The sequence below is a fragment of the Prionailurus bengalensis genome, chromosome B3, assembly GCF_016509475.1.
Source record: "Prionailurus bengalensis isolate Pbe53 chromosome B3, Fcat_Pben_1.1_paternal_pri, whole genome shotgun sequence".
NCBI classification, from domain to species: Eukaryota; Metazoa; Chordata; class Mammalia; order Carnivora; family Felidae; genus Prionailurus; species Prionailurus bengalensis.
Window position 1 is genome coordinate 39,155,047 of NC_057355.1, and position 17,728 is coordinate 39,172,774.

General features: G+C 52.3%; 1 protein-coding gene across 4 annotated transcripts in view; it reads left to right on the top strand.

Annotated features, from left to right (window-relative positions):
• Positions 1 to 2,873: 2,873 nt before the first annotated feature.
• MEGF11 (multiple EGF like domains 11) overlaps positions 2,874 to 17,728 on the top strand; it is a 359,712-nt gene continuing 344,857 nt past the window's right edge. The window contains exon 1 of one of the 4 annotated variants that reach the window (XM_043555119.1): positions 2,874 to 3,061. The gene's annotated coding sequence lies outside the window, so the exon portion shown is untranslated. The remainder of the gene's footprint in view (positions 3,062 to 17,728) is intronic. The other 3 variants (XM_043555120.1, XM_043555118.1, XR_006293259.1) reach the window with 3 other exon arrangements.

The following is a 17,728-nucleotide window of genomic DNA, read 5'->3' on the forward strand; positions in this document are numbered from 1 at the left end:
TACCCATTTAGCCCATCCCCCGTCCCACAACCCCTGCAGTAACCCTCTGTTTGTTCTCTATATAAAGAGCCTCTTCTGTTTTGTCCCCCTCCCTGTTTGTATATTATTTTGAGTGCAAGTTTTTTGACTTACAGGGTTGATAATTCAGAAGAGTGGACTTTCGTCTCAGATCATGCATTTAGAGGAGTACCCGCTCTTAAATGTTATCACATTTTCCAAATAAACCTGTCGCGGGGTTGAACATCTACACAGCAGTGGGATGTGCAGGGCAGGGCTCCCGTGAGCAGGCTCTCAGGGACTGGCAAACGAATGATGGATCATGGGTGCTAACCTGACCCCGAGCCGACCCTCAGAGATGCTTGCTAAAAGTGTTCCTGGCTCTGTTGGGACCTGTGTCCTTGGAGGCCTGCCATCTGGGCGGAGAAGGTGCGGCTTTATAGATCTGTGTGGCTTTTTAGAGTATGGCAGAAAACCAGGCAATCCCCAGCCCAGCGCAGAGGGGGCCAGTAACCCTCAGCTGCGAGATTCACGTCTGGCAGTGTGGCCGCGTGGGGGAGAGAGAGAGAGAGAAAGAGAGAGAGAGAGAGAGAGGTGGGGGAGCCGGCTGCTTCCTGTGCATTTGCTTGTTGAGATGGGGTGAAGGGTTATCCAGGGAGACCTGCCCACCTCCCAAACCTGGTCGAACCAGGGTTTGGGAATTATAAATGGGTGCCCACCACGTAGGTGTGAGGGTGAGAGGCATGGCGGGAGGTGGAACATATAATCCAAAAGGGAAGAGGAAGGAAAACTGTGCACATACCTACCTTGTATACTATAACTGCTAACAGTTATCAAGGGCGACAATGTGCATCATTTGGTTTAATCCTCAGGGCTCACGGCATCGTAGTCCTTCCCACCTTTACTGACGGGACAACCGAGGTTAGAGAAGCGACCGGCTGCCCGGTATCCCAGTTAGCAAGTGGTGGCGCAGGAGAGCAAACCCAGAAAGTTCGGCCCCCTTCTCTTAGCCTTTGGCAGCCCACAAAGTACAGCATCTCGGAGCTGGAGAAACCCTTGGAGAACCTGTCTTTCTGCTTCTTCATGGTCAGGTGGGGACACTGAAAGGCAGAGCGGCCTAGTGATGGACCAAGGTGACACGGCTGGTTAGGGACAGCCCTAAGATTTGACCAGGATTAGGGGGAAGCAGGAACCAGGCTGCAGAATTTTAGGAGGTGCTGCCTCTGCCCACGCACGGCCCTGAACGTGAGTGCCTCTTTAAATGCTGTGCCCTAGGGGCCTGACCTGCTTCACCCTAGTCCCAGCCCTGACCAGATGCTTCTGTTTTGGGGGGGGGGGGGGGGCGGTGAACTGCAGAGGCCCGGCATGGGTTTATTTATTGGATTTGATGTCCCAAGGCAGGAAACTTGATGGGATATTTGTGTGGGGTTTTGGGGTTTTGCCAATATCCCAAGGCTGGTCTCTACCCAGGGCTGGATGGAGGGTCTGCTTCCTGTTGGTACCATGTACTGAAGGGGTTAAACTCTGGCCCCAGCGACACTAGGAGAATCACGATCCCATCTTGACGAAGCAGGGCTGCACGATGGGATCCGTGGGAATCAGGGCCCTGCGGCTCTCCTCTGGGTCCCACTGGGCTGAAATGTGGGAATGCCAGGTAAGGCCTCTGTAGGTGGGACTTGCCCCATCAGACCCAGAATGACGACTCTCAGCGGTTGAGCTGAGAAGGCAAGGCGACCAGACACAGTTACAGACACACATTCCTCAAAGCTTTAGACAACCTGTGTGCTTCATTTGTGACAAATTCCCGGGGAGAGCTGTGTATAGCACCTTTGCCCCAGTCTGGGCCTTCCTGCTCTTGTCCGAGTTTGAGGAGAACAGACAAATCGCACAAGCAAAGCACCCGCTGCTACTCATCCCTGAGAAGCAGAAGTGTGCTGGTAAGTCCGGCATTGCTTAGAGAGGAGTGGGGTTGGGGAGGAGGGTTCCCTTCTCCACACCTGGGCCAAGTGTTCCTAGGGGCTCACTTCTCCCCCAGGAGTGCTGTGTGGGGCAGCCAGGTGGCCCAAGGTGGAGAAGGCTTCCTCCTACCGGCCCTGGGGGCCTGGGGCTTGGGATAGGCAGAGAGACTGGAGGCAGTGCATTGGCTTGGGGCACCCTCTCATTTCCCCATCATCAAAGGAGCAATGGTGCTCTAGGCCCTGCCTCTGGAGTAGACCTCTGTGAAGAGGCAAGTCCTTGCTCTATTCTTCGTGGGCCTCAGTTTCCTCATCTTACCAGGCTTGGCTCAACCTGGCCTGCTCAGGGGTTTGACATTATAGGAGCGCCCTCCGCCCAGAAATTTCTCAAGCCGGTGTCTGGAGTTCCAGTTTCCAGCTCTGGCCCATTCCTCTCTCTCCTCAGCCTGTTACCACCAAGCCTGGGGGCTCCCCGGCTTCCCTCCACATCCTAGGGGAGATCTCCCATCCGGAGGCAGCACGCAGGGCGGGCGTTACTGACCCACCAGGAGGGAGGGGGGAGTAGGGAGGGGAAAGGACAGTAGAGACGAAGTGGGGGGAGGGGGGGGAGGTTAAAAGGAAGAGAAAATACGAAGAGACACAGAAAAGGGTTAGAGAGAGAAAAGAGAGATGGGAGAGGAATGAGCAAAAGGGAGAAAAGGCGGGGTGGGGGCAGGGTGATGAGAAGGGATGTTGGAAAACCCAGAGCCAGAGAAAAAGAAACCCAGAGGAAAGCTGGAGAGGGACTGGGCGATCGGAAAAAGCGAGAGAGCGAGCAAGCGAAAGCAGGGTCTGAAAGGACCCAAGCGGGAGAAAGAAGGGGGGAGGGAGGGAGCCACGAGCAGGGAGGAGGGAGCTGAGAGGGGAGGGAGGGACCGAGGGACGCGGGGGGTGGGGGCTGGCTCGGCAGCAGCAGCCGCGGCTCCAGCCGCCCGCCGGCTCGCTCACTCGCTCGCTCGCTCGCCGAGCCCGCAGCTCCGGCTCCTGGCCCGGCGCTCCGGCGCGGCTCCGGCTCCGGAGGACAGGACCGCGCGACTGGCCGGCCGAGCCCGGGGCGGCCGCGAAAGCAGGTAGGTGGCGTAGCCGGGACTGCGAGGACGCGGAGCCTGGAAGCGTGGGGGGCACGGGGAGACGGGGGTGGGGTGGGGGGTTGGGGTCTGTGGTCCGGGGAGGGGGCTCTGCAGCCCCGCCACTAACTTTCCACCGGCTCCGCGGATCCCCGCTGCCCCGCTCGGCGCGGGCTGCGGGAGCCGAGTTTGGCGCGGGGAGGAGGAGAACGCCGGGGGGCCGGGGCAGGACGTGGGGCGCCCGGCGTGGGCAGGCGCGGGCCCTCCGGCCGCAGTCCGGGCGCGGCGCCCGCGGCGGGGAAGCCCCGAGCGCAGCGGCGCGGCGCGGTGGTCCGGGGAGGGCGCCAGCTCGTCCGCCGGCGTCTGGGGACTCCACCCCCGAGCCGCCCCGAGCCGCTCCGGGCGCGCCAACTGCGCGCAGGGCCTCGGGCGCCCTTCCGGCCGGGGGACGCGGCGCGGAGCCTGCGGGGCGCGGCCGGGCGCCTCTCTGCCGCCGAGCCCCAGCCCGAGCCTTGCGCGCCTTCGCGTTTTGGAGGTACGAAACGGACTGCATACTCCTTTCGTTTCTTTTTCATCCCGCCGCCCCGGTTCTCTTCGGGGTGGTCTGGGACACCGGACAGCCCCGCGGGTCGACTTCCCGGACGTCCCTCCAGCTCTCGGCGGCGACCCCCAACTCCCGAAGTTAAAAGAGAAGCGAGACACTCCCAGTGCGCGCCTGGAGCGCGGTCCCGAAGTTCCCAACTTCTCGCCCAGCCTTGGGTGGTTGTGTTGGAGGTGGGGAAATGGTGGTGGTTTGGGGCCCCTTGGAGTCACAGAGCGCAGCCCCCTTCCTCCCAGACTTGGTTTATTTTTCCTAATTTGTTAGGGAAAAAACCCCAACGATTTAAAAAGATGCAACATTGTTCCCCGCGGGCGTCAAGGTCCGTGAGTGGGATGGAGCCCTGACCCGTCGGGAACCTGGGAACGCAGAACCTGGGCCGAACAATTTCCGGAGTCCCGGAACCCCGGGCTGCTTTCTCCCGGACCTGGGCTCCCGAGCTGCATCCTCGGGTAGTCGGTCTCGGGATCCTTTCCCCTTAGCCCGCGCTGCGATGTTGGTCGGCCTCCTTCCCGCGTGGTCGTGTCCTCTAGAAAAATATTTCAAAGTGGCTCCGCTTCGGGATCTCCCACTTCGTCCGCCCGGGAGCGGATAAAGCCGGGTCTCTGGCAGGTTGGAGGAGGCCTTTGGGTGGTTTGGGATCCCGGCCGTCTCGATTCGCTCTGGCCAGGGTGTTCGTGCCCGGGAAATCAGTGCGCCCCACCATCCCCCGCGCCCTGCCAGGGAAGCAGGGGTTAATTCCCGGGCCAGGTGGCACCGGGCGGAGGTTGGCCGGGGCTATCGGAGCACGCGGGGGGCGTGGGTCCGCTGGCTTCCGGAGTCCGGGAGACCGGATTCGCCGCCTGTGCGGCTTCCTCGGAGCTAGCTGCCCCGGCTTCCCCCCTTTCTTTGTTGGAGCGCTGTTGGAGAGGTTGTCTTGAAAGGTTTCGAGCAGGTTAAGTGGGACCGAGAGCTGGGGGCTTTGCGGACAGGGTTCCTCCAGGCTGGCTGTCATTGCGTGTAGGTTGGGCGGAGTCCCCGGGGGTCGGTGAACCGACCACCCGGGAGTACTCAGTCCTCAGCTCCTTTGGCGGGTTTTCCCCGGTGCACACCGCCCACCACCTCAGTCGGTTGCGCACACGTTGTTGAAGCCTCTAGAAATTCAAGGACCTTGCAGTCTCCACCTCTTCCTCCCATCTCACAGACCTGCAAACGGACGCCCAGAGAAGTGAAAGGACTTGGTTAGAGCTGGTTAAGGGGTGCAAGGGAATGTAAGCCAGATCTTCTGACTCCTAGTTCAGGGTTTTTTTTTTTTTTTTTTTTCCTTTCTAGTACTCTGTGCCGTGGTCATCTCTTTCTTAGCACCCGGCAGGTGTGTCCAGTCAGACCACAGCGTGCCCTTGGCTGGTGTTGAGAACTGGATGTGTGTGAGGTTAGAGGCAGAGGACTGGTCTCTGGATTCTCTCGTTGGCTTCTGTGCTGTGATCACCTCCCAGGATAAATCACTGAGGTGACCGTTTGTTGCACACCTATCCTGTGCCTGCACCGAAGTCTGCAGGTAAAGGGAGCCCTGAGACCTGGCCCAGCCCCATAAAGTACCACCCAAAAGGAGGGCATTCGCTGTCTTTTATCCAAGGAATCCACTCTAGACGTTCTCAAGGGAAATCACTTTTGGAGGGGGCAGAATTACGGATAGTCCCTGGAGAAGGGAGGATTTGGAATTGAGCCTTGGGTAGATTTCTGGTTGGGGGCGGCAGGGAGGGGGGGAGGAGTGTGGGGCACAAGGCTTGAGCATAAGGAGAGTGGTAGGAGAGCTCAGGGCTTGTTCAGAGGCTGATGGAAGGACGGCAGAGTCAGGGCGGATGAGAATTTGGCTTTTAAGAGAGAAGCAGTAGGACAGCTGGGTGAGCCAGCTGCTCAGAACACAAACTCAGAACGTGTCCCCAGAGTCTTCTAGCGCTAGATCTAGGGTGAGCAATTGGATGGGAAGTCAGCACCCCATGACTTTTGCTTTCAGGGTTATATTCAGCCTTTTGCTTTTCCCTTTACCCTTTTCTCCTTGTTCCCTGGGCTTTCATATACAGTAGTTTCTTTGCCTCTTTCCATCCATGACTTAGAATTTAGATACTTGAGGGTTTGGGACCTACTGTTGTACCTCCTATGGGGAGGGCATTTACTGTGCTAGGAATATTTAGTCAACAGACCATTCTCAAGACCATACTTTTTGCCAAGCACTGGTCGAAGGCTTGGGGATATCCCAACGAATCAGACAGGCAGAGCCCCATACCTCATGATGCTGACATGCTAGGCTCCCGTTCTCCGTGACGTAAAGTCTAGATGTAGAGTGGAGGCAAATACACAAAAGATGTCTGAAGAAATGGGACAATATAACAGAGATTCCTGAGCCTCCCCACTCGTGGTTCAAGGCTCTGAGGACAAAGGCTTGAAGCTGTTGGCTGTGAGACTTGGGGATTCTGTGGTCTTCCATGACCCCAGCTTCTGGTTGCCAAGGGTAACCCAGAGGCAGCTGCATTGAAGACCTTAGATATGGCATTGGAGAACTGCTCCGTCAGAGTACGGGTGGGGGGAGAGAGCTGGTGAGTGTTGGCAACTGTGATCTTGCTACGTATCCATAGAGACTGGTGCCAGGAAACCATATGCCTCTTAAATTCCAGCATCCACAGCTCCTTTGTGAACTCTGTAGCCCCATTGTACAGATGGGTAAATGGAGCCCTGACTCTGCAGACTGGGACGGCTTTGCAGAAAGGAGCCCAGCACTATAGAGTCCAGGTATTCCTGATCTCCGATTCAATTTAAAATGATGCTCTTGCCTTCTTGTTTTGTAGACCAGTGGTTCTCAGACTTCAATATGGAAGGCTCCTGTAAACACAGATTGCTAGGCTCCACCCCCAAGGTTTCTGATTCAGTGGGCCCAGAATGGGCCGGTGATTTCGGTCTGTAATGAGTTCCCAGGTGGTGCTGATGCTCGTGGTCCGGGACCACACTTTGAGAACCACTGTGGTAAAACAAGGGAAAGTGAGAGATTTTTCTTGAGCTTATGCAGTAGAGGAACCTGGGACAAAGGCTGTGATTTAGCTGTAGGAACTCCCAGAATTTGCCTCTGTGTAATCCCCTCCCGCCCCCCCCCCCACCCCCCCACCCAGGAGGCCATAGAATTAAAAGAATATTTTATCTTCATCAGCACACACACAGAGGATATATTGCAATATAATTAGGGAATAAATAGGTATCATGTGTTGGATGTAGACTCCATGCCCCGTGGCTCTGTGGGGGTTTATTATAGCAGCGGTTATAATTGAAAAGGTGTCGTCTGCTTTGAGAACCCTTCATGAAACTTTCATGGCCTGGGTGGTCAGTGTCCAAAAAGGCACGTATTCTTTATTTAAAAGAAAGAAAGTCCGAGAGATTGCTTCTTCTGCTAATGGGACTGTCTGTGTTTCCTATGACGGTAACTATGCAATGTGTTCTTAGAGGAGAGAGAGAAAAAAAAATTGAATAGCCAGCGTGAGCAGGGAGGGGCTGGAGGAAGTCCACATCACAGGTTTACAGATCTGTTTGTTGAACATTTCAGAATGTTTTGAAACTGTTTCACCTATATTTCTGATGTGCAGCTATATCTCAGCGGGAGGAAAGGAGGGTTTATGTTTCAACTTAGCTTGGTTGGGTAAATGTAATAGCACATTTTATCCCCAATGTGTTAATTAGACTCCAAAGAAAAGAACCATAAAAGGGTTGTTTTCCTAAATGCTGGCATTTTTCATCTGGATCCTATTTATTGATTATTTTACAGTTGAGAAGGAGCAAAAAAAAAAAATCTATGTTTTTATAGCAAATAAAGCTGGCTGCAGTAATTATGCAGGCTCAACATGTCTGTTCTGGAGCAGGAAGTTGGAATTCAGCCTGACTCTCAAACATTTGGGTGAGATCTAATTGAGAAAGACATTTCAAAGAACAAATATTTAGGAATGCGGAGTTTCGCTGATGGTCTCTCTGGGCCAAGCGCAAGTACCTTGCTTTTAGCTTGATCATCAGAGGTGGGGGGACACTACAGGGAAGGACCTGGTCAGTGATGTTGAGACCGGAGTCAAATCATGAGGCTGAAACCTGCAGAGAATCAGTGGGGTTTGATAAAGGGAAGAAAGATGCTTTCAGGGAATATAGTCCCTGGCACTGGGGAGCAAAGGGAGAATTAATCAAATATAGATCGAACACTTATTGATTGTCCAATCTTGGGACAAGCACAATGAGGAGAGGGACCAGGACTGTTACTTGTTATATATCTCCCATAATGCTTGGCTCGGGTATCTGTAGGGACAAGAGCCCTCGATTAGCCTGGGTGTCACTCTGGGTTGTGAATAGCAGAAAACTTGAGCCCAACTGGCTGGAACAGTAAGGAACTTAGTATCTCCCATTATAAGAGGTATGGGCTCTGTTTGCCTGGAGCTTGTTTCTCTCCGTGCTTCAGCAGCAGCATCAAGGTCTAGATTCTTTTCATCTTTCCTTGTTTACGATGTCACAAGATGGTTGCAACAGCTCCAGATATTACACCCTTACAATAAGGAGCAGAGGCAGAAAAGGCAGGAGGGGAACCTTTCCCAAAAGCCCCTCCGAGACTTTCCGTCTCGTCTCATGTCTCATTGGCCGGAATTGCGAATCACATGACCATGTACACCAACCATAGGCAGGAGAAGAAGACCACCATAACCGGCCTAGAACAATCTTGATTTGTGTGTTGGGCCTCAGAGAGGGATGCTTTTGGAAAAAAGAAAGCAATCAACAGTGCCTGTTAGAGAGTTTAAGACCTGGGTTGAATTGTCTGTCTGCTTTTTAGCCTTGTGACCTTAGGCAAGGCCTTTGAGTTCTTTGTGCCTCAGTTTACTCCTCTGTGCAGTGGGGACTTATTGGGAATATAAATCTGAATCAACTCCATATTACGGTTAATTGGTATACAAGAAGTAGGTTATCTGAAGAGTTGAGCTCTGACATCAAAAGAATTGTAATCTAGTGCAGGAGACACGAGAGGACAAGGCTGTCAAATAATCAGAGAACAGACCAGAGAGTAGATAAATCACTATGACTTGCAGACCAACCATGGTAGGAGGAGCATGACATCAATGGGAGCCACAGTAGTTAGGGAAGGCTTCCTGGAGGCGGTGGTTCAGAATGCATACTGGAACTCTAACATTTAAGTATGGATGGGTTATAAGCTCCCTCTGCCTAACTTGCTCCCTCTTGCTTTTCTTTTTTTCAGTGGTAAAATGGGACCGTTTGGCCAACATGAGATCTTATCCCTACAATCATAGTGTCTTTGATCATCCAAATATGGTCGTGGTTATAGAACAGTTGTGGTTCTAGGAGGCAGGGCAGAGTGGCTTCCTCGCCAATCTTGGATTCCTGGTTTCCGATCCAGGATGACCCATCAGTCTCCACGTCTCCTACTACGTTTCAGGTGCCGATTAGACATTGTTGTCATTATTATTATTGGGTATCTGGCTGCCATTGTAAAATTTATATGCCCAAAATGAAATCCGATGTCCTCTCATGTCTCAAGCCATCTGCGCTTCTGGATTCTTCATTTATGCTGTTGGCACCACCACCTTCCCAGATGATGCTTGGGCTCAAAACCTCAGCAGCACTTTAGATGCCCACTCCCTTCCTCTATTTCCAATATTCACGCACCAACTTTCTTTCTTACGGTTCTTGGGTAGAAGTCCTCCTTTCTGACGTGAGACATCCCCTCTGTTCAAGGTCTTTCCATCTCACGCTGGGCAGCGGCCCTGGTCTCCTGCTCCGGCCTGCCATCCTCCGGGCATAGCGCATGGGAGGGCACAGGGACGTAGGTCTCAAGGAGCAGTCTGTGGACCTCTGCAAATAGTAGAGCTTACAATTCTAAGGCAGAGGTGGCAATGAGTCTGGAATCCAGGGCTGCAGACACACCAGTGTTCCTTGGGGGGTGCCATCTCTCAGCCTCCCTCCCTAAAACGTCCTAAAGTCATCCCGAAACACTGTTTACATTCCACACGTTACCTTCTATTTTTTTCTGTACTATTCACTGGATGCAGCCCAAAGTCCTCAAATAGACATTTGAAAGCTTCCACAAGCCGCTGCATCCTGTCTCGCCATCCTTACCTTCTAGGATTCACCAACTCCGGTGGACTCTGCTTCGAGTTCTGCCCATCTCTGTGTGCCAGCCGAGTCACCCTTTCCTTCAAGGCCGGTGTTAGAGCTGCTTCCTCATTAGACCTCCCCTGACCAACCGAAGCCCACAGTGATCTCGAAGCATTGGTCTTTCGTTTTCCTGAAACTGCGTGGCAATTATTGCCTATGGCGCAAATTCCGTCCTTAATATGCTGCTGGTGTCGATGTTCTCCACTTGCTTGGAACGTTCCTCACCTTCCCAATGGATGTAAGAGCATCGAGGTCTGAGATGGGGGGTGGGGGATGGACCCTGCTTTGCACCCAGCATTCTGGCCAGCGAGCATAGCGCACTTCCGTGACTATTTATTGAATTAGTAAATCACAGGAATGGGGGAAATAAGATGATTTACCCCAAAAGGCAGTTCATCTTTACTCTTTTTTCCTTAACTTCATTTTAGGGAAGAGGCTAAAGTTGATGAATGTCTGCTCTATGTTGGGTCCTACTTTAGGCGATTTTTTTTTTAAGGAACTGTTTTGAGTCAGCCTTGTAACCAACTCCCCCCCTGACCCCGCCGGGGTGTTGGGATTATTGTTGTCATTTTACTGATGAGAAAATGGAGGCTGGGAGAGGTGAAGTGTCTTGCCAAGCTTACTCAGCCAGCGGGAGGCAGAGAAAAGGTCAGGATCAAGCTCTTTCCTCTGTGCTCTATCTCATATATCTCCGTGAGGTTCTCCCGACCTTGCCGTGTGCTCTGTCCTCCCAGACTCTCTTCCCTCTTCGCTCTGTCCACCTGCCTCCTTCTGTCTCCTGTCTCTGATGAGACTCAGACCGTCTTTTGTCCCGAGCGTGTGTCTGGGGGCTTTTAAAACTCTGACGTCTCCTGTGACTCTTTTCCCGAGGACCTGCCCCTCCTGTTAGGTTGTGTTAGATTGATCGCACACCTTTTCCCCTTTAGTGTCTTTCCTGCCGCCTTCAAGCTTGGACTAGAGATTCCTTTAGAGCATAAAACATTCTGCTAGTGGGATCCAGCCGGGCCTGAGCCAGGTTTTGCTAACTCCTCTGCCCTTCCTTTCCCCCATCCGACCCTTTGGATCCATCCACCCTCACCTGCCACCACGCCCGCTGTGTGTCTCAGGTGTTACCTGTGGAAGGAAGACGCTGCCGATTTATCAGCAGCGGCGCGGTCTGCTGGAGGAGTGTGCCAGCCCCGGGAGTTAAGACGGGCATTCTTCCATCCTCTGTGCTCCCGTCCGTTCGTTCGTTCATTCATTCATTCATTCATTCATTCATTCATTCATTCATTCATTCTACAAATACCGAACGTTGACCACGTGCTCACCATAGCGGGGAGCAAAACAAAGTCTTTGTCTTCATGGTGCTTGTATGGAACTGAGGGGAGACAGATGGTTAAAAAAAGACAAACACGTTATATAATATACTTCGTGATGGTTATAATGGAGACAGATAGCAAAGTAAAGGGGTATGTCTGGCGATGAGACGCTGCTATTCTATGCAGTGTGGTCAGGGGAGACCCCTCCGATGGGGACATTGGAGCAGAGCCTGCGGGGAAGGATGCCATGTGGATATCGGGGGCAGAGGGCACGGGGCAGAACAGTGAGGACAAAGGCCCTGGGCGAGAACTCGGCTGGGACGTCTGAGGATCCGCAAGAAGGTGGCAGTGGAGACATGGAGGGGAGCTTGGGAGGAGGTGAGACTCCTCATCTTCAGCCTCTCCACTGCCTTAGAAACACTGTCGTCCTTCTCACGGCCGGTGCCACTGCTGAAATCACTGCTCAGTCAGGTCCCACCCAGCTGGCACAGTTCAGCTGTGGCCCCCCACCCTGTAGGGGGCTGCCGTCTCGGCCATCGCTCGTCCATCTGCCTCTGCTCTGGTTTCTTGCAACTCTCTTGTCTTCACTACATAACTGAGCCCTTGACTGCACGCTGGCCAGTTCCCTTCCCCTGGGCGGCTCTTGGGTCAGTCACACCTCCCTAATGAGCCAGCCCCTCGAAACTGGTTTATTTTGGAGCTGGGCTGGGCTCCGCGTCTCTACCCTTTGGTGATGCTGGCGTCTGAGGTGGCAAAGAGGTGGGTTCTGGAGAGATCTGTGGGTGGCAGCTTCTTTGCGCTAAGCCCAGTGTCCCTACATAATAGACAGGACATTTTTTATTCCACGCATTCTTGGAGCACTTTGAGCTGGGAGCCGCTGGTGCTGCTGGGAGCTGGGAGAAGGGACCTACCTTTCCCGTGACTTGGATGCAACTTTGGCCCTGAGTGGGGAGAGAGCGGAGCTGGGGTGCGGAGGAAGCCTGCTTCTCTATCAGCCTTTATGGCTTGTCCAGTGAAAAATAAGCTGTTTCAGGAGCAAACGAGTAAGGAGTTCATTCACGCAGGGTTCCGGAGACCTTCCTGCCATCCAGCGCAGGAATTCTGTGTGCCGTGGTTGACTTGTGAATGACCTTGAGCCAGTCTCTTAACCTTCACCTGTTCTGTTGCAGTTTCTTCTCAGCCAAGCTGCCCCTCTCCCCATCCATCATAGAAGGAAATGACCAATACACTTTATTTTTTTTTTATTTTTTTTTTCAACGTTTATTTTATTTTTGGGACAGAGAGAGACAGAGCATGAATGGGGGAGGGGCAGAGAGAGAGGGAGACACAGAATCGGAAACAGGCTCCAGGCTCTGAGCCGTCAGCCCAGAGCCTGACGCGGGGCTCGAACTCACGGACCGCGAGATCGTGACCTGGCTGAAGTCGGACGCTTAACCGACTGCGCCACCCAGGCGCCCCCAATACACTTTATTTTTTAAAAGATTATTTATTTTAGTTGGAGAGAGGCGGGGGTGTGGCAGGGACAGAGAGAATCCCAAGCAGGCTCTGCACTGTCAGCACAGAACCCAGCACAGGGCTCAATCCCACGAACCGTGAGATCATGACTTGAGCAGAAATCAAGAGTCAGACATCAACTGACTGAGCCACCCAGGCGCCTCCAATAAGTCTGATTTTTTAAAGACCTTAACTATTCCCCACGTTTGTTTCTGCATTAATTTTTAGGCCAGTGGTTTTAAAACCTGAGAAATGACAGATGGTTCCACTTTAAATGGGGAGAAGGCTTCCTACAGACCTCTAATATTGTCTTAAATTATTAATATAATAATATTTAAATATATATAAATATAAAACTAGGCATACATAACTTATGCTTATGACTTTATACAATATTAAACTCCAAACAAGTTTATAAATTAAAATGCAAACTACAAAGCCAATAACATTCAGATTAACAATATTAATTTGATGTGATAGATGCTGTTTTTCCATTAAGGTTAAATCACCCCTTGCTACAGATTGTGGTTTTGGCTGCATGGGGCATTTTGGCTGCTTCCTCCGCCATGTGCCCTGTGGTGACTCACCTGTCCCATTACATTTCTCAGCTGGAATGACAGTGAGACCTTTGTCCCTACAACCTGCCGAGGGGTCATTTGGCTGGCACTTGGCACAAAAGCATTTGTGTGTTAGGATGCTGCTTTTTTTCTCATTAAGGCTAATGGCACACTTAAAGGAGCTCTATTTAATTCTAGTGCAACAGCAGACCCTGGTGCAAAGCTGGGCGTAGAGACTGAGTGTCTCTGCTTGGTCTTTGAAGTGAAAACACAACACTGATTCTTACGATGCCTACGGAACCCCTGCTTGAGAACTGTTGAGCACTCTGCATAGCGCCCCCAGTGGTCTGAAAGAGTTCATGCGAGAGTTGTGGCTAGTTGGTCAGCAATCAACGTACTACAAACCATGTTCTGAACCTTTGTTATGTGCTGTTATTTCAAGAGGTTCGTAGAATAGAAGTAGGTATTATCCCCATCGTACAGGTGAGAAGGTTGAGGCTCAGAGAGACTGACCGGTCAGGGTCCCACCAGGCTGCACTGCCTCCCCACCTACAGACACCGTCCAGGTGGCAGGGTGCTTTGAGCGATTAGAGTACAAGGACTTTGGAGTAAGCGGGAGCCTCTGGATTCTCACAGTGGACTCGGAGCTTTCTGGTAGCAGTTAAGACATGTTATTTGTGCAAAAAAGAGGGGCGGAGCCAGTAAAGAGCAGGATAGAACTTAATAATGGCCCTCAGATCCTCAGGAGGCTTTAGATGGCAGTGCCAGGGGATAGAACCTTCCCTGAAGGCGCCTGGGAGGTGCATGCTTGTTACTGCAGGTGAGATACCTTAACCATTACCTTTTTTAGCATTTCACACTTGAGCAAGTAGGTTTTGGGTGCATTTATTTTCAACTTTCTGTTTTTTTTTTTTTTTTTAAATCATTTTTATTGCGGTAAGTGCACGTAACATAAAATTTACCATCTTGGGGCGCCTGGGTGGCTCAACTGGTTAAGTGGTAAGCGGCCGACTTCGGCTCAGGTCATGGTCTCGCAGTTTGTGAGTTCGAGCCCCGCGTTGGGCTCTGTGCTGACAGCTGGGAGCCTGGAACCTGCTTCGGATTCTGTGTCTCCTCTCTTTCTGCCCCTCCCCCGCTCGCACTCTGTCTCTGTCTCTTAAAAATAAACAAGCATTAAAAATATTTTTAAAAATTTACCATCTTAACCATCTTTAAGTGTAGAGTTCCGTGGAATTAAGTACATTCATGATAGTGCATGACCATTGCTACCACCCGTCTCCACAATTGTCTACTTTGTGTTTTACGACAACTTTGCAAAGCAAATTATTGTTGTCAGAAACCGGGGCTCAGAGACTTTGAGTGACTTGCCCAAAGTCATACCCTAAACCTGGTGTCTGCCTTGCAACAGTGACTTTGAGTGCTGGTGGCAGGCTTGGTATCCCCAGGGGCTTGTGTGGGTATGTGTGAGATGGTCAGGCTTCCTGAGGTAGGGGCTTAATGGGATGACCCCAGAGTGCTGTTCTGGGATTGATTCTGTGGGTCGGGGTAAGGGCGACTTACTCCTGTATATCTAGGTCCCACCTTTACTCGGAGCAAAAAGTAAAACCCACTTCTGCCCTTGGGACATGCCCTTCCCCTGCCTGACCTGCCTGGTTTAATCATCCAAGCTGAGAATAAGTACAATAATTAAAAACAACCCAAAACTTTTTATCCTGCTGTAGATGAGCAACAATCTACATATGCAAATAAATGGCATGCCAGTCTCCATGAATATTAATTTGGAAAGAGAGGCTGAGACCCTAAATACACTCAAAACCAACAATTTGGAATTTTGGCTCGCTCCGATAATCACGGCTTTATTGTATTTTAAGATTCCCTTGCTCCCAGCTGACCTTCCTTCTGAGACTCTCGAGGTTACCAGGGGGATGTAGAATGTCTCCGGTTGGGAGGCCAGAGGCCTGGGGATGGTGGGTAAATCCTGACCCTCGAGCTGTGTCTGATCCTTCCCTGGTGGAGGTCCAGGTCCTAGAGGCTCTTGGATCCCGGCATCAGCAGTGAGTCTCAAAGGCCGGTGGGGGACGGTTCTGGGGAACACTGAGGGACAACTGTCAGCTCCATACTCTTGTGCTATCAGGGAGATGGAAGGGGACTTGGGAATCAGCTTGTCCTATGTCTCCTAGGCAAGTTAGGACACTGGGACCGTGGGATGGGGGAGGGGGATGACTCGCCCAAGGGGGCACAGTGACTTAACGGCAGGAAGCGAGAAATCTTAGAAATCTTACTCATCCTGGCCCTGAAAAGCACATTTCTTTTTGAGTGTGTGTTTGTAGGAAGGGGTGGGCAGGGTGGCATTTAAAGTTTGTATACTTTGCAGGAGAGCATCATTCTTCTCGTGTGAGCGTTCTCTCAGACAGGCAGCTGCTGAAAACCCAGTCTTCTCTCTCATTTGGGTTGAAAGGAACGATTTCCTTGCACCCTCTGGTAGATTTCCAGAATCTGTTAGTTTTCCAGAATGAATGTGGGTTGTAGCGTGGGGCACACCCTAGCTGAAGTGAGGGAAGGGTGGGAGTGTCTCTGAGGGAGCTGGCTGGGTTAAGGCCGGGTTGGGGAGGACCAAGGGTGGGGGGTAGACTTCACAGCAACTTCTGTGTCCTATCCAGGGGAGGCTCCGCTGGGCGGGGAGGGGAGAATGTTGCAGCCTTGTGGGACTACAGGAGGTTGGGTCCCTCGGCTTCCTGGGGCTGCCGGTTCGCCTACGGGCTCTTTCTTCCTTGTCAGTAAGCACTGGGATAATCACCCCCCCCCCCCCGTTTCCTAATATTGCTTTGTGAAGATTAAATAAGGAATCACGTTCCCGCATCACGTCCGGCGCGAGAGCAGGCGCTCCGTACATCGAGGTCTCTTTCCTTTCCAGAAGGATTTGTCTGACTGGCTGCCCTGGGTCAGGCTGGATCTGTGTGTGTCTGTGCTTGCGTGTGGGTCTCTGCGTCTGTGTTGGTGCGTTTTCTGTGTGTGTTTGTAGGCGTCCGCGTTTCCACTCGGGTGTTTGAGTGTGTGGCACAGTGGGCAAGTACGTGAGGGAGTCCGTGTGCCTTTGTGTTTGCGAATGTCTGTGAGTCCGTGTGTCAGTGTTTCCGTGACCGTGTGCGTATCCGTGAGCGTGCGTGTTGTGCTCTAATGTGTGTGTCTGTGGTGACAGTGGTTGTGTGCGTGAGCGGGTGCGCGGGTGGGTATGTCGTGCCCGGCTGGTGGGACCGGAAGAGCTCTGTTGGGGTTGGGAAGGTTCACAGAGGACCTGGGGCTCTCTTTAAGATGCTCGCCCCCCAAAAACGCTCCCCCAGCCCCTGACTTCAGGCCCCTGGCCCCTTCCTAATTGCTCTCCCTGGGCTCCCTCTACTTCCCTCTAGAGGCTCCCTGGGTGCCCCCCTCCGGCCTGCTCTCGGGTCATTTGCATCCACGTTTGCATATTACATGCATATCATTTGCATTGGCTGCACAGACTGCTTTCGGTTCTGCGGTTTTCAAGGTAAAATGTAGTTGCTCTTCTTGAAGGTCATTATGTTAAGAATTGCGGCTTTTTTCTTTTATTCTTTCTGGTCCAGAACTCTCTCGCAGAATCGGGGACCGGGGGAGGACGGAAGCTGTTTTCCCCTCCGTTTGGAAGGGGGGCCGGTTCCATGGGGACAAGGCCCTGGGACCCTGGGAAGCGCAGCCTCGGGAAGAAGAAGACTTTCTTACTCCGTGGGTAATTGCTTCCCGCTCCCGGTCAACTGTGGCATCTCATACGAGGGACAGATAACAGTCCAGCTTGTGCCGTGTTGCCTGCCTCTCGGGCTCCCCCTGCTGTGCCCCTGGGGGCATGAAAAGGAAGGGCCAGCTTGGATGTTTCAGCACCTCTATACTCATCCTTGACTGGGGTTGGACCGGGAGGCCAGGGCTGGATGGACAACCAAGGAGCAAAGATGTCTCTTCTTTTCAAACACCTAATGCATAATTAATGGTATTTCTGATGTTGCACAGACTACCAACCCAAAAAGCTTCTCCACCGGGAAGCTGTGCCCCTCAAGCATCTTCTGTTGTGGGCCATCACCATACTTGACATTCCCTCTTTTAGATATGAGTTGGAGTCCTGGCTGCATGGTTTTGGGCAAGTTACCTACAAGTTCTAGGTTGTCTGAGAGCCCTTTTTCTTATCTGTGTAAAACTAACAATAGTACAAGGGGTTGCTGGGAAGATTAAATGACCAGCACAGGTAAAGGGCTTAGCTCGGTGCCTAGAACATAATAAAGACCCCGTGAATGTTAGCATCTCCAGTCCCCATGGGCTCCATTAGAAAACAGAGGTTCTTGGGTATGTCTTTTTTTTTTTAAATTTTTTTTTTAACGTTTATTTATTTTTGAGACAGAGAGAGACAGAGCATGAACGGGGGAGGGTCAGAGAGAGAGGGAGACACAGAATCTGAAACAGGCTCCAGGCTCTGAGCAGTCAGCACAGAGCCTGACGCGGGGCTCGAACTCACATACTGCGAGATCGTGACCTGAGCCGAAGTCGG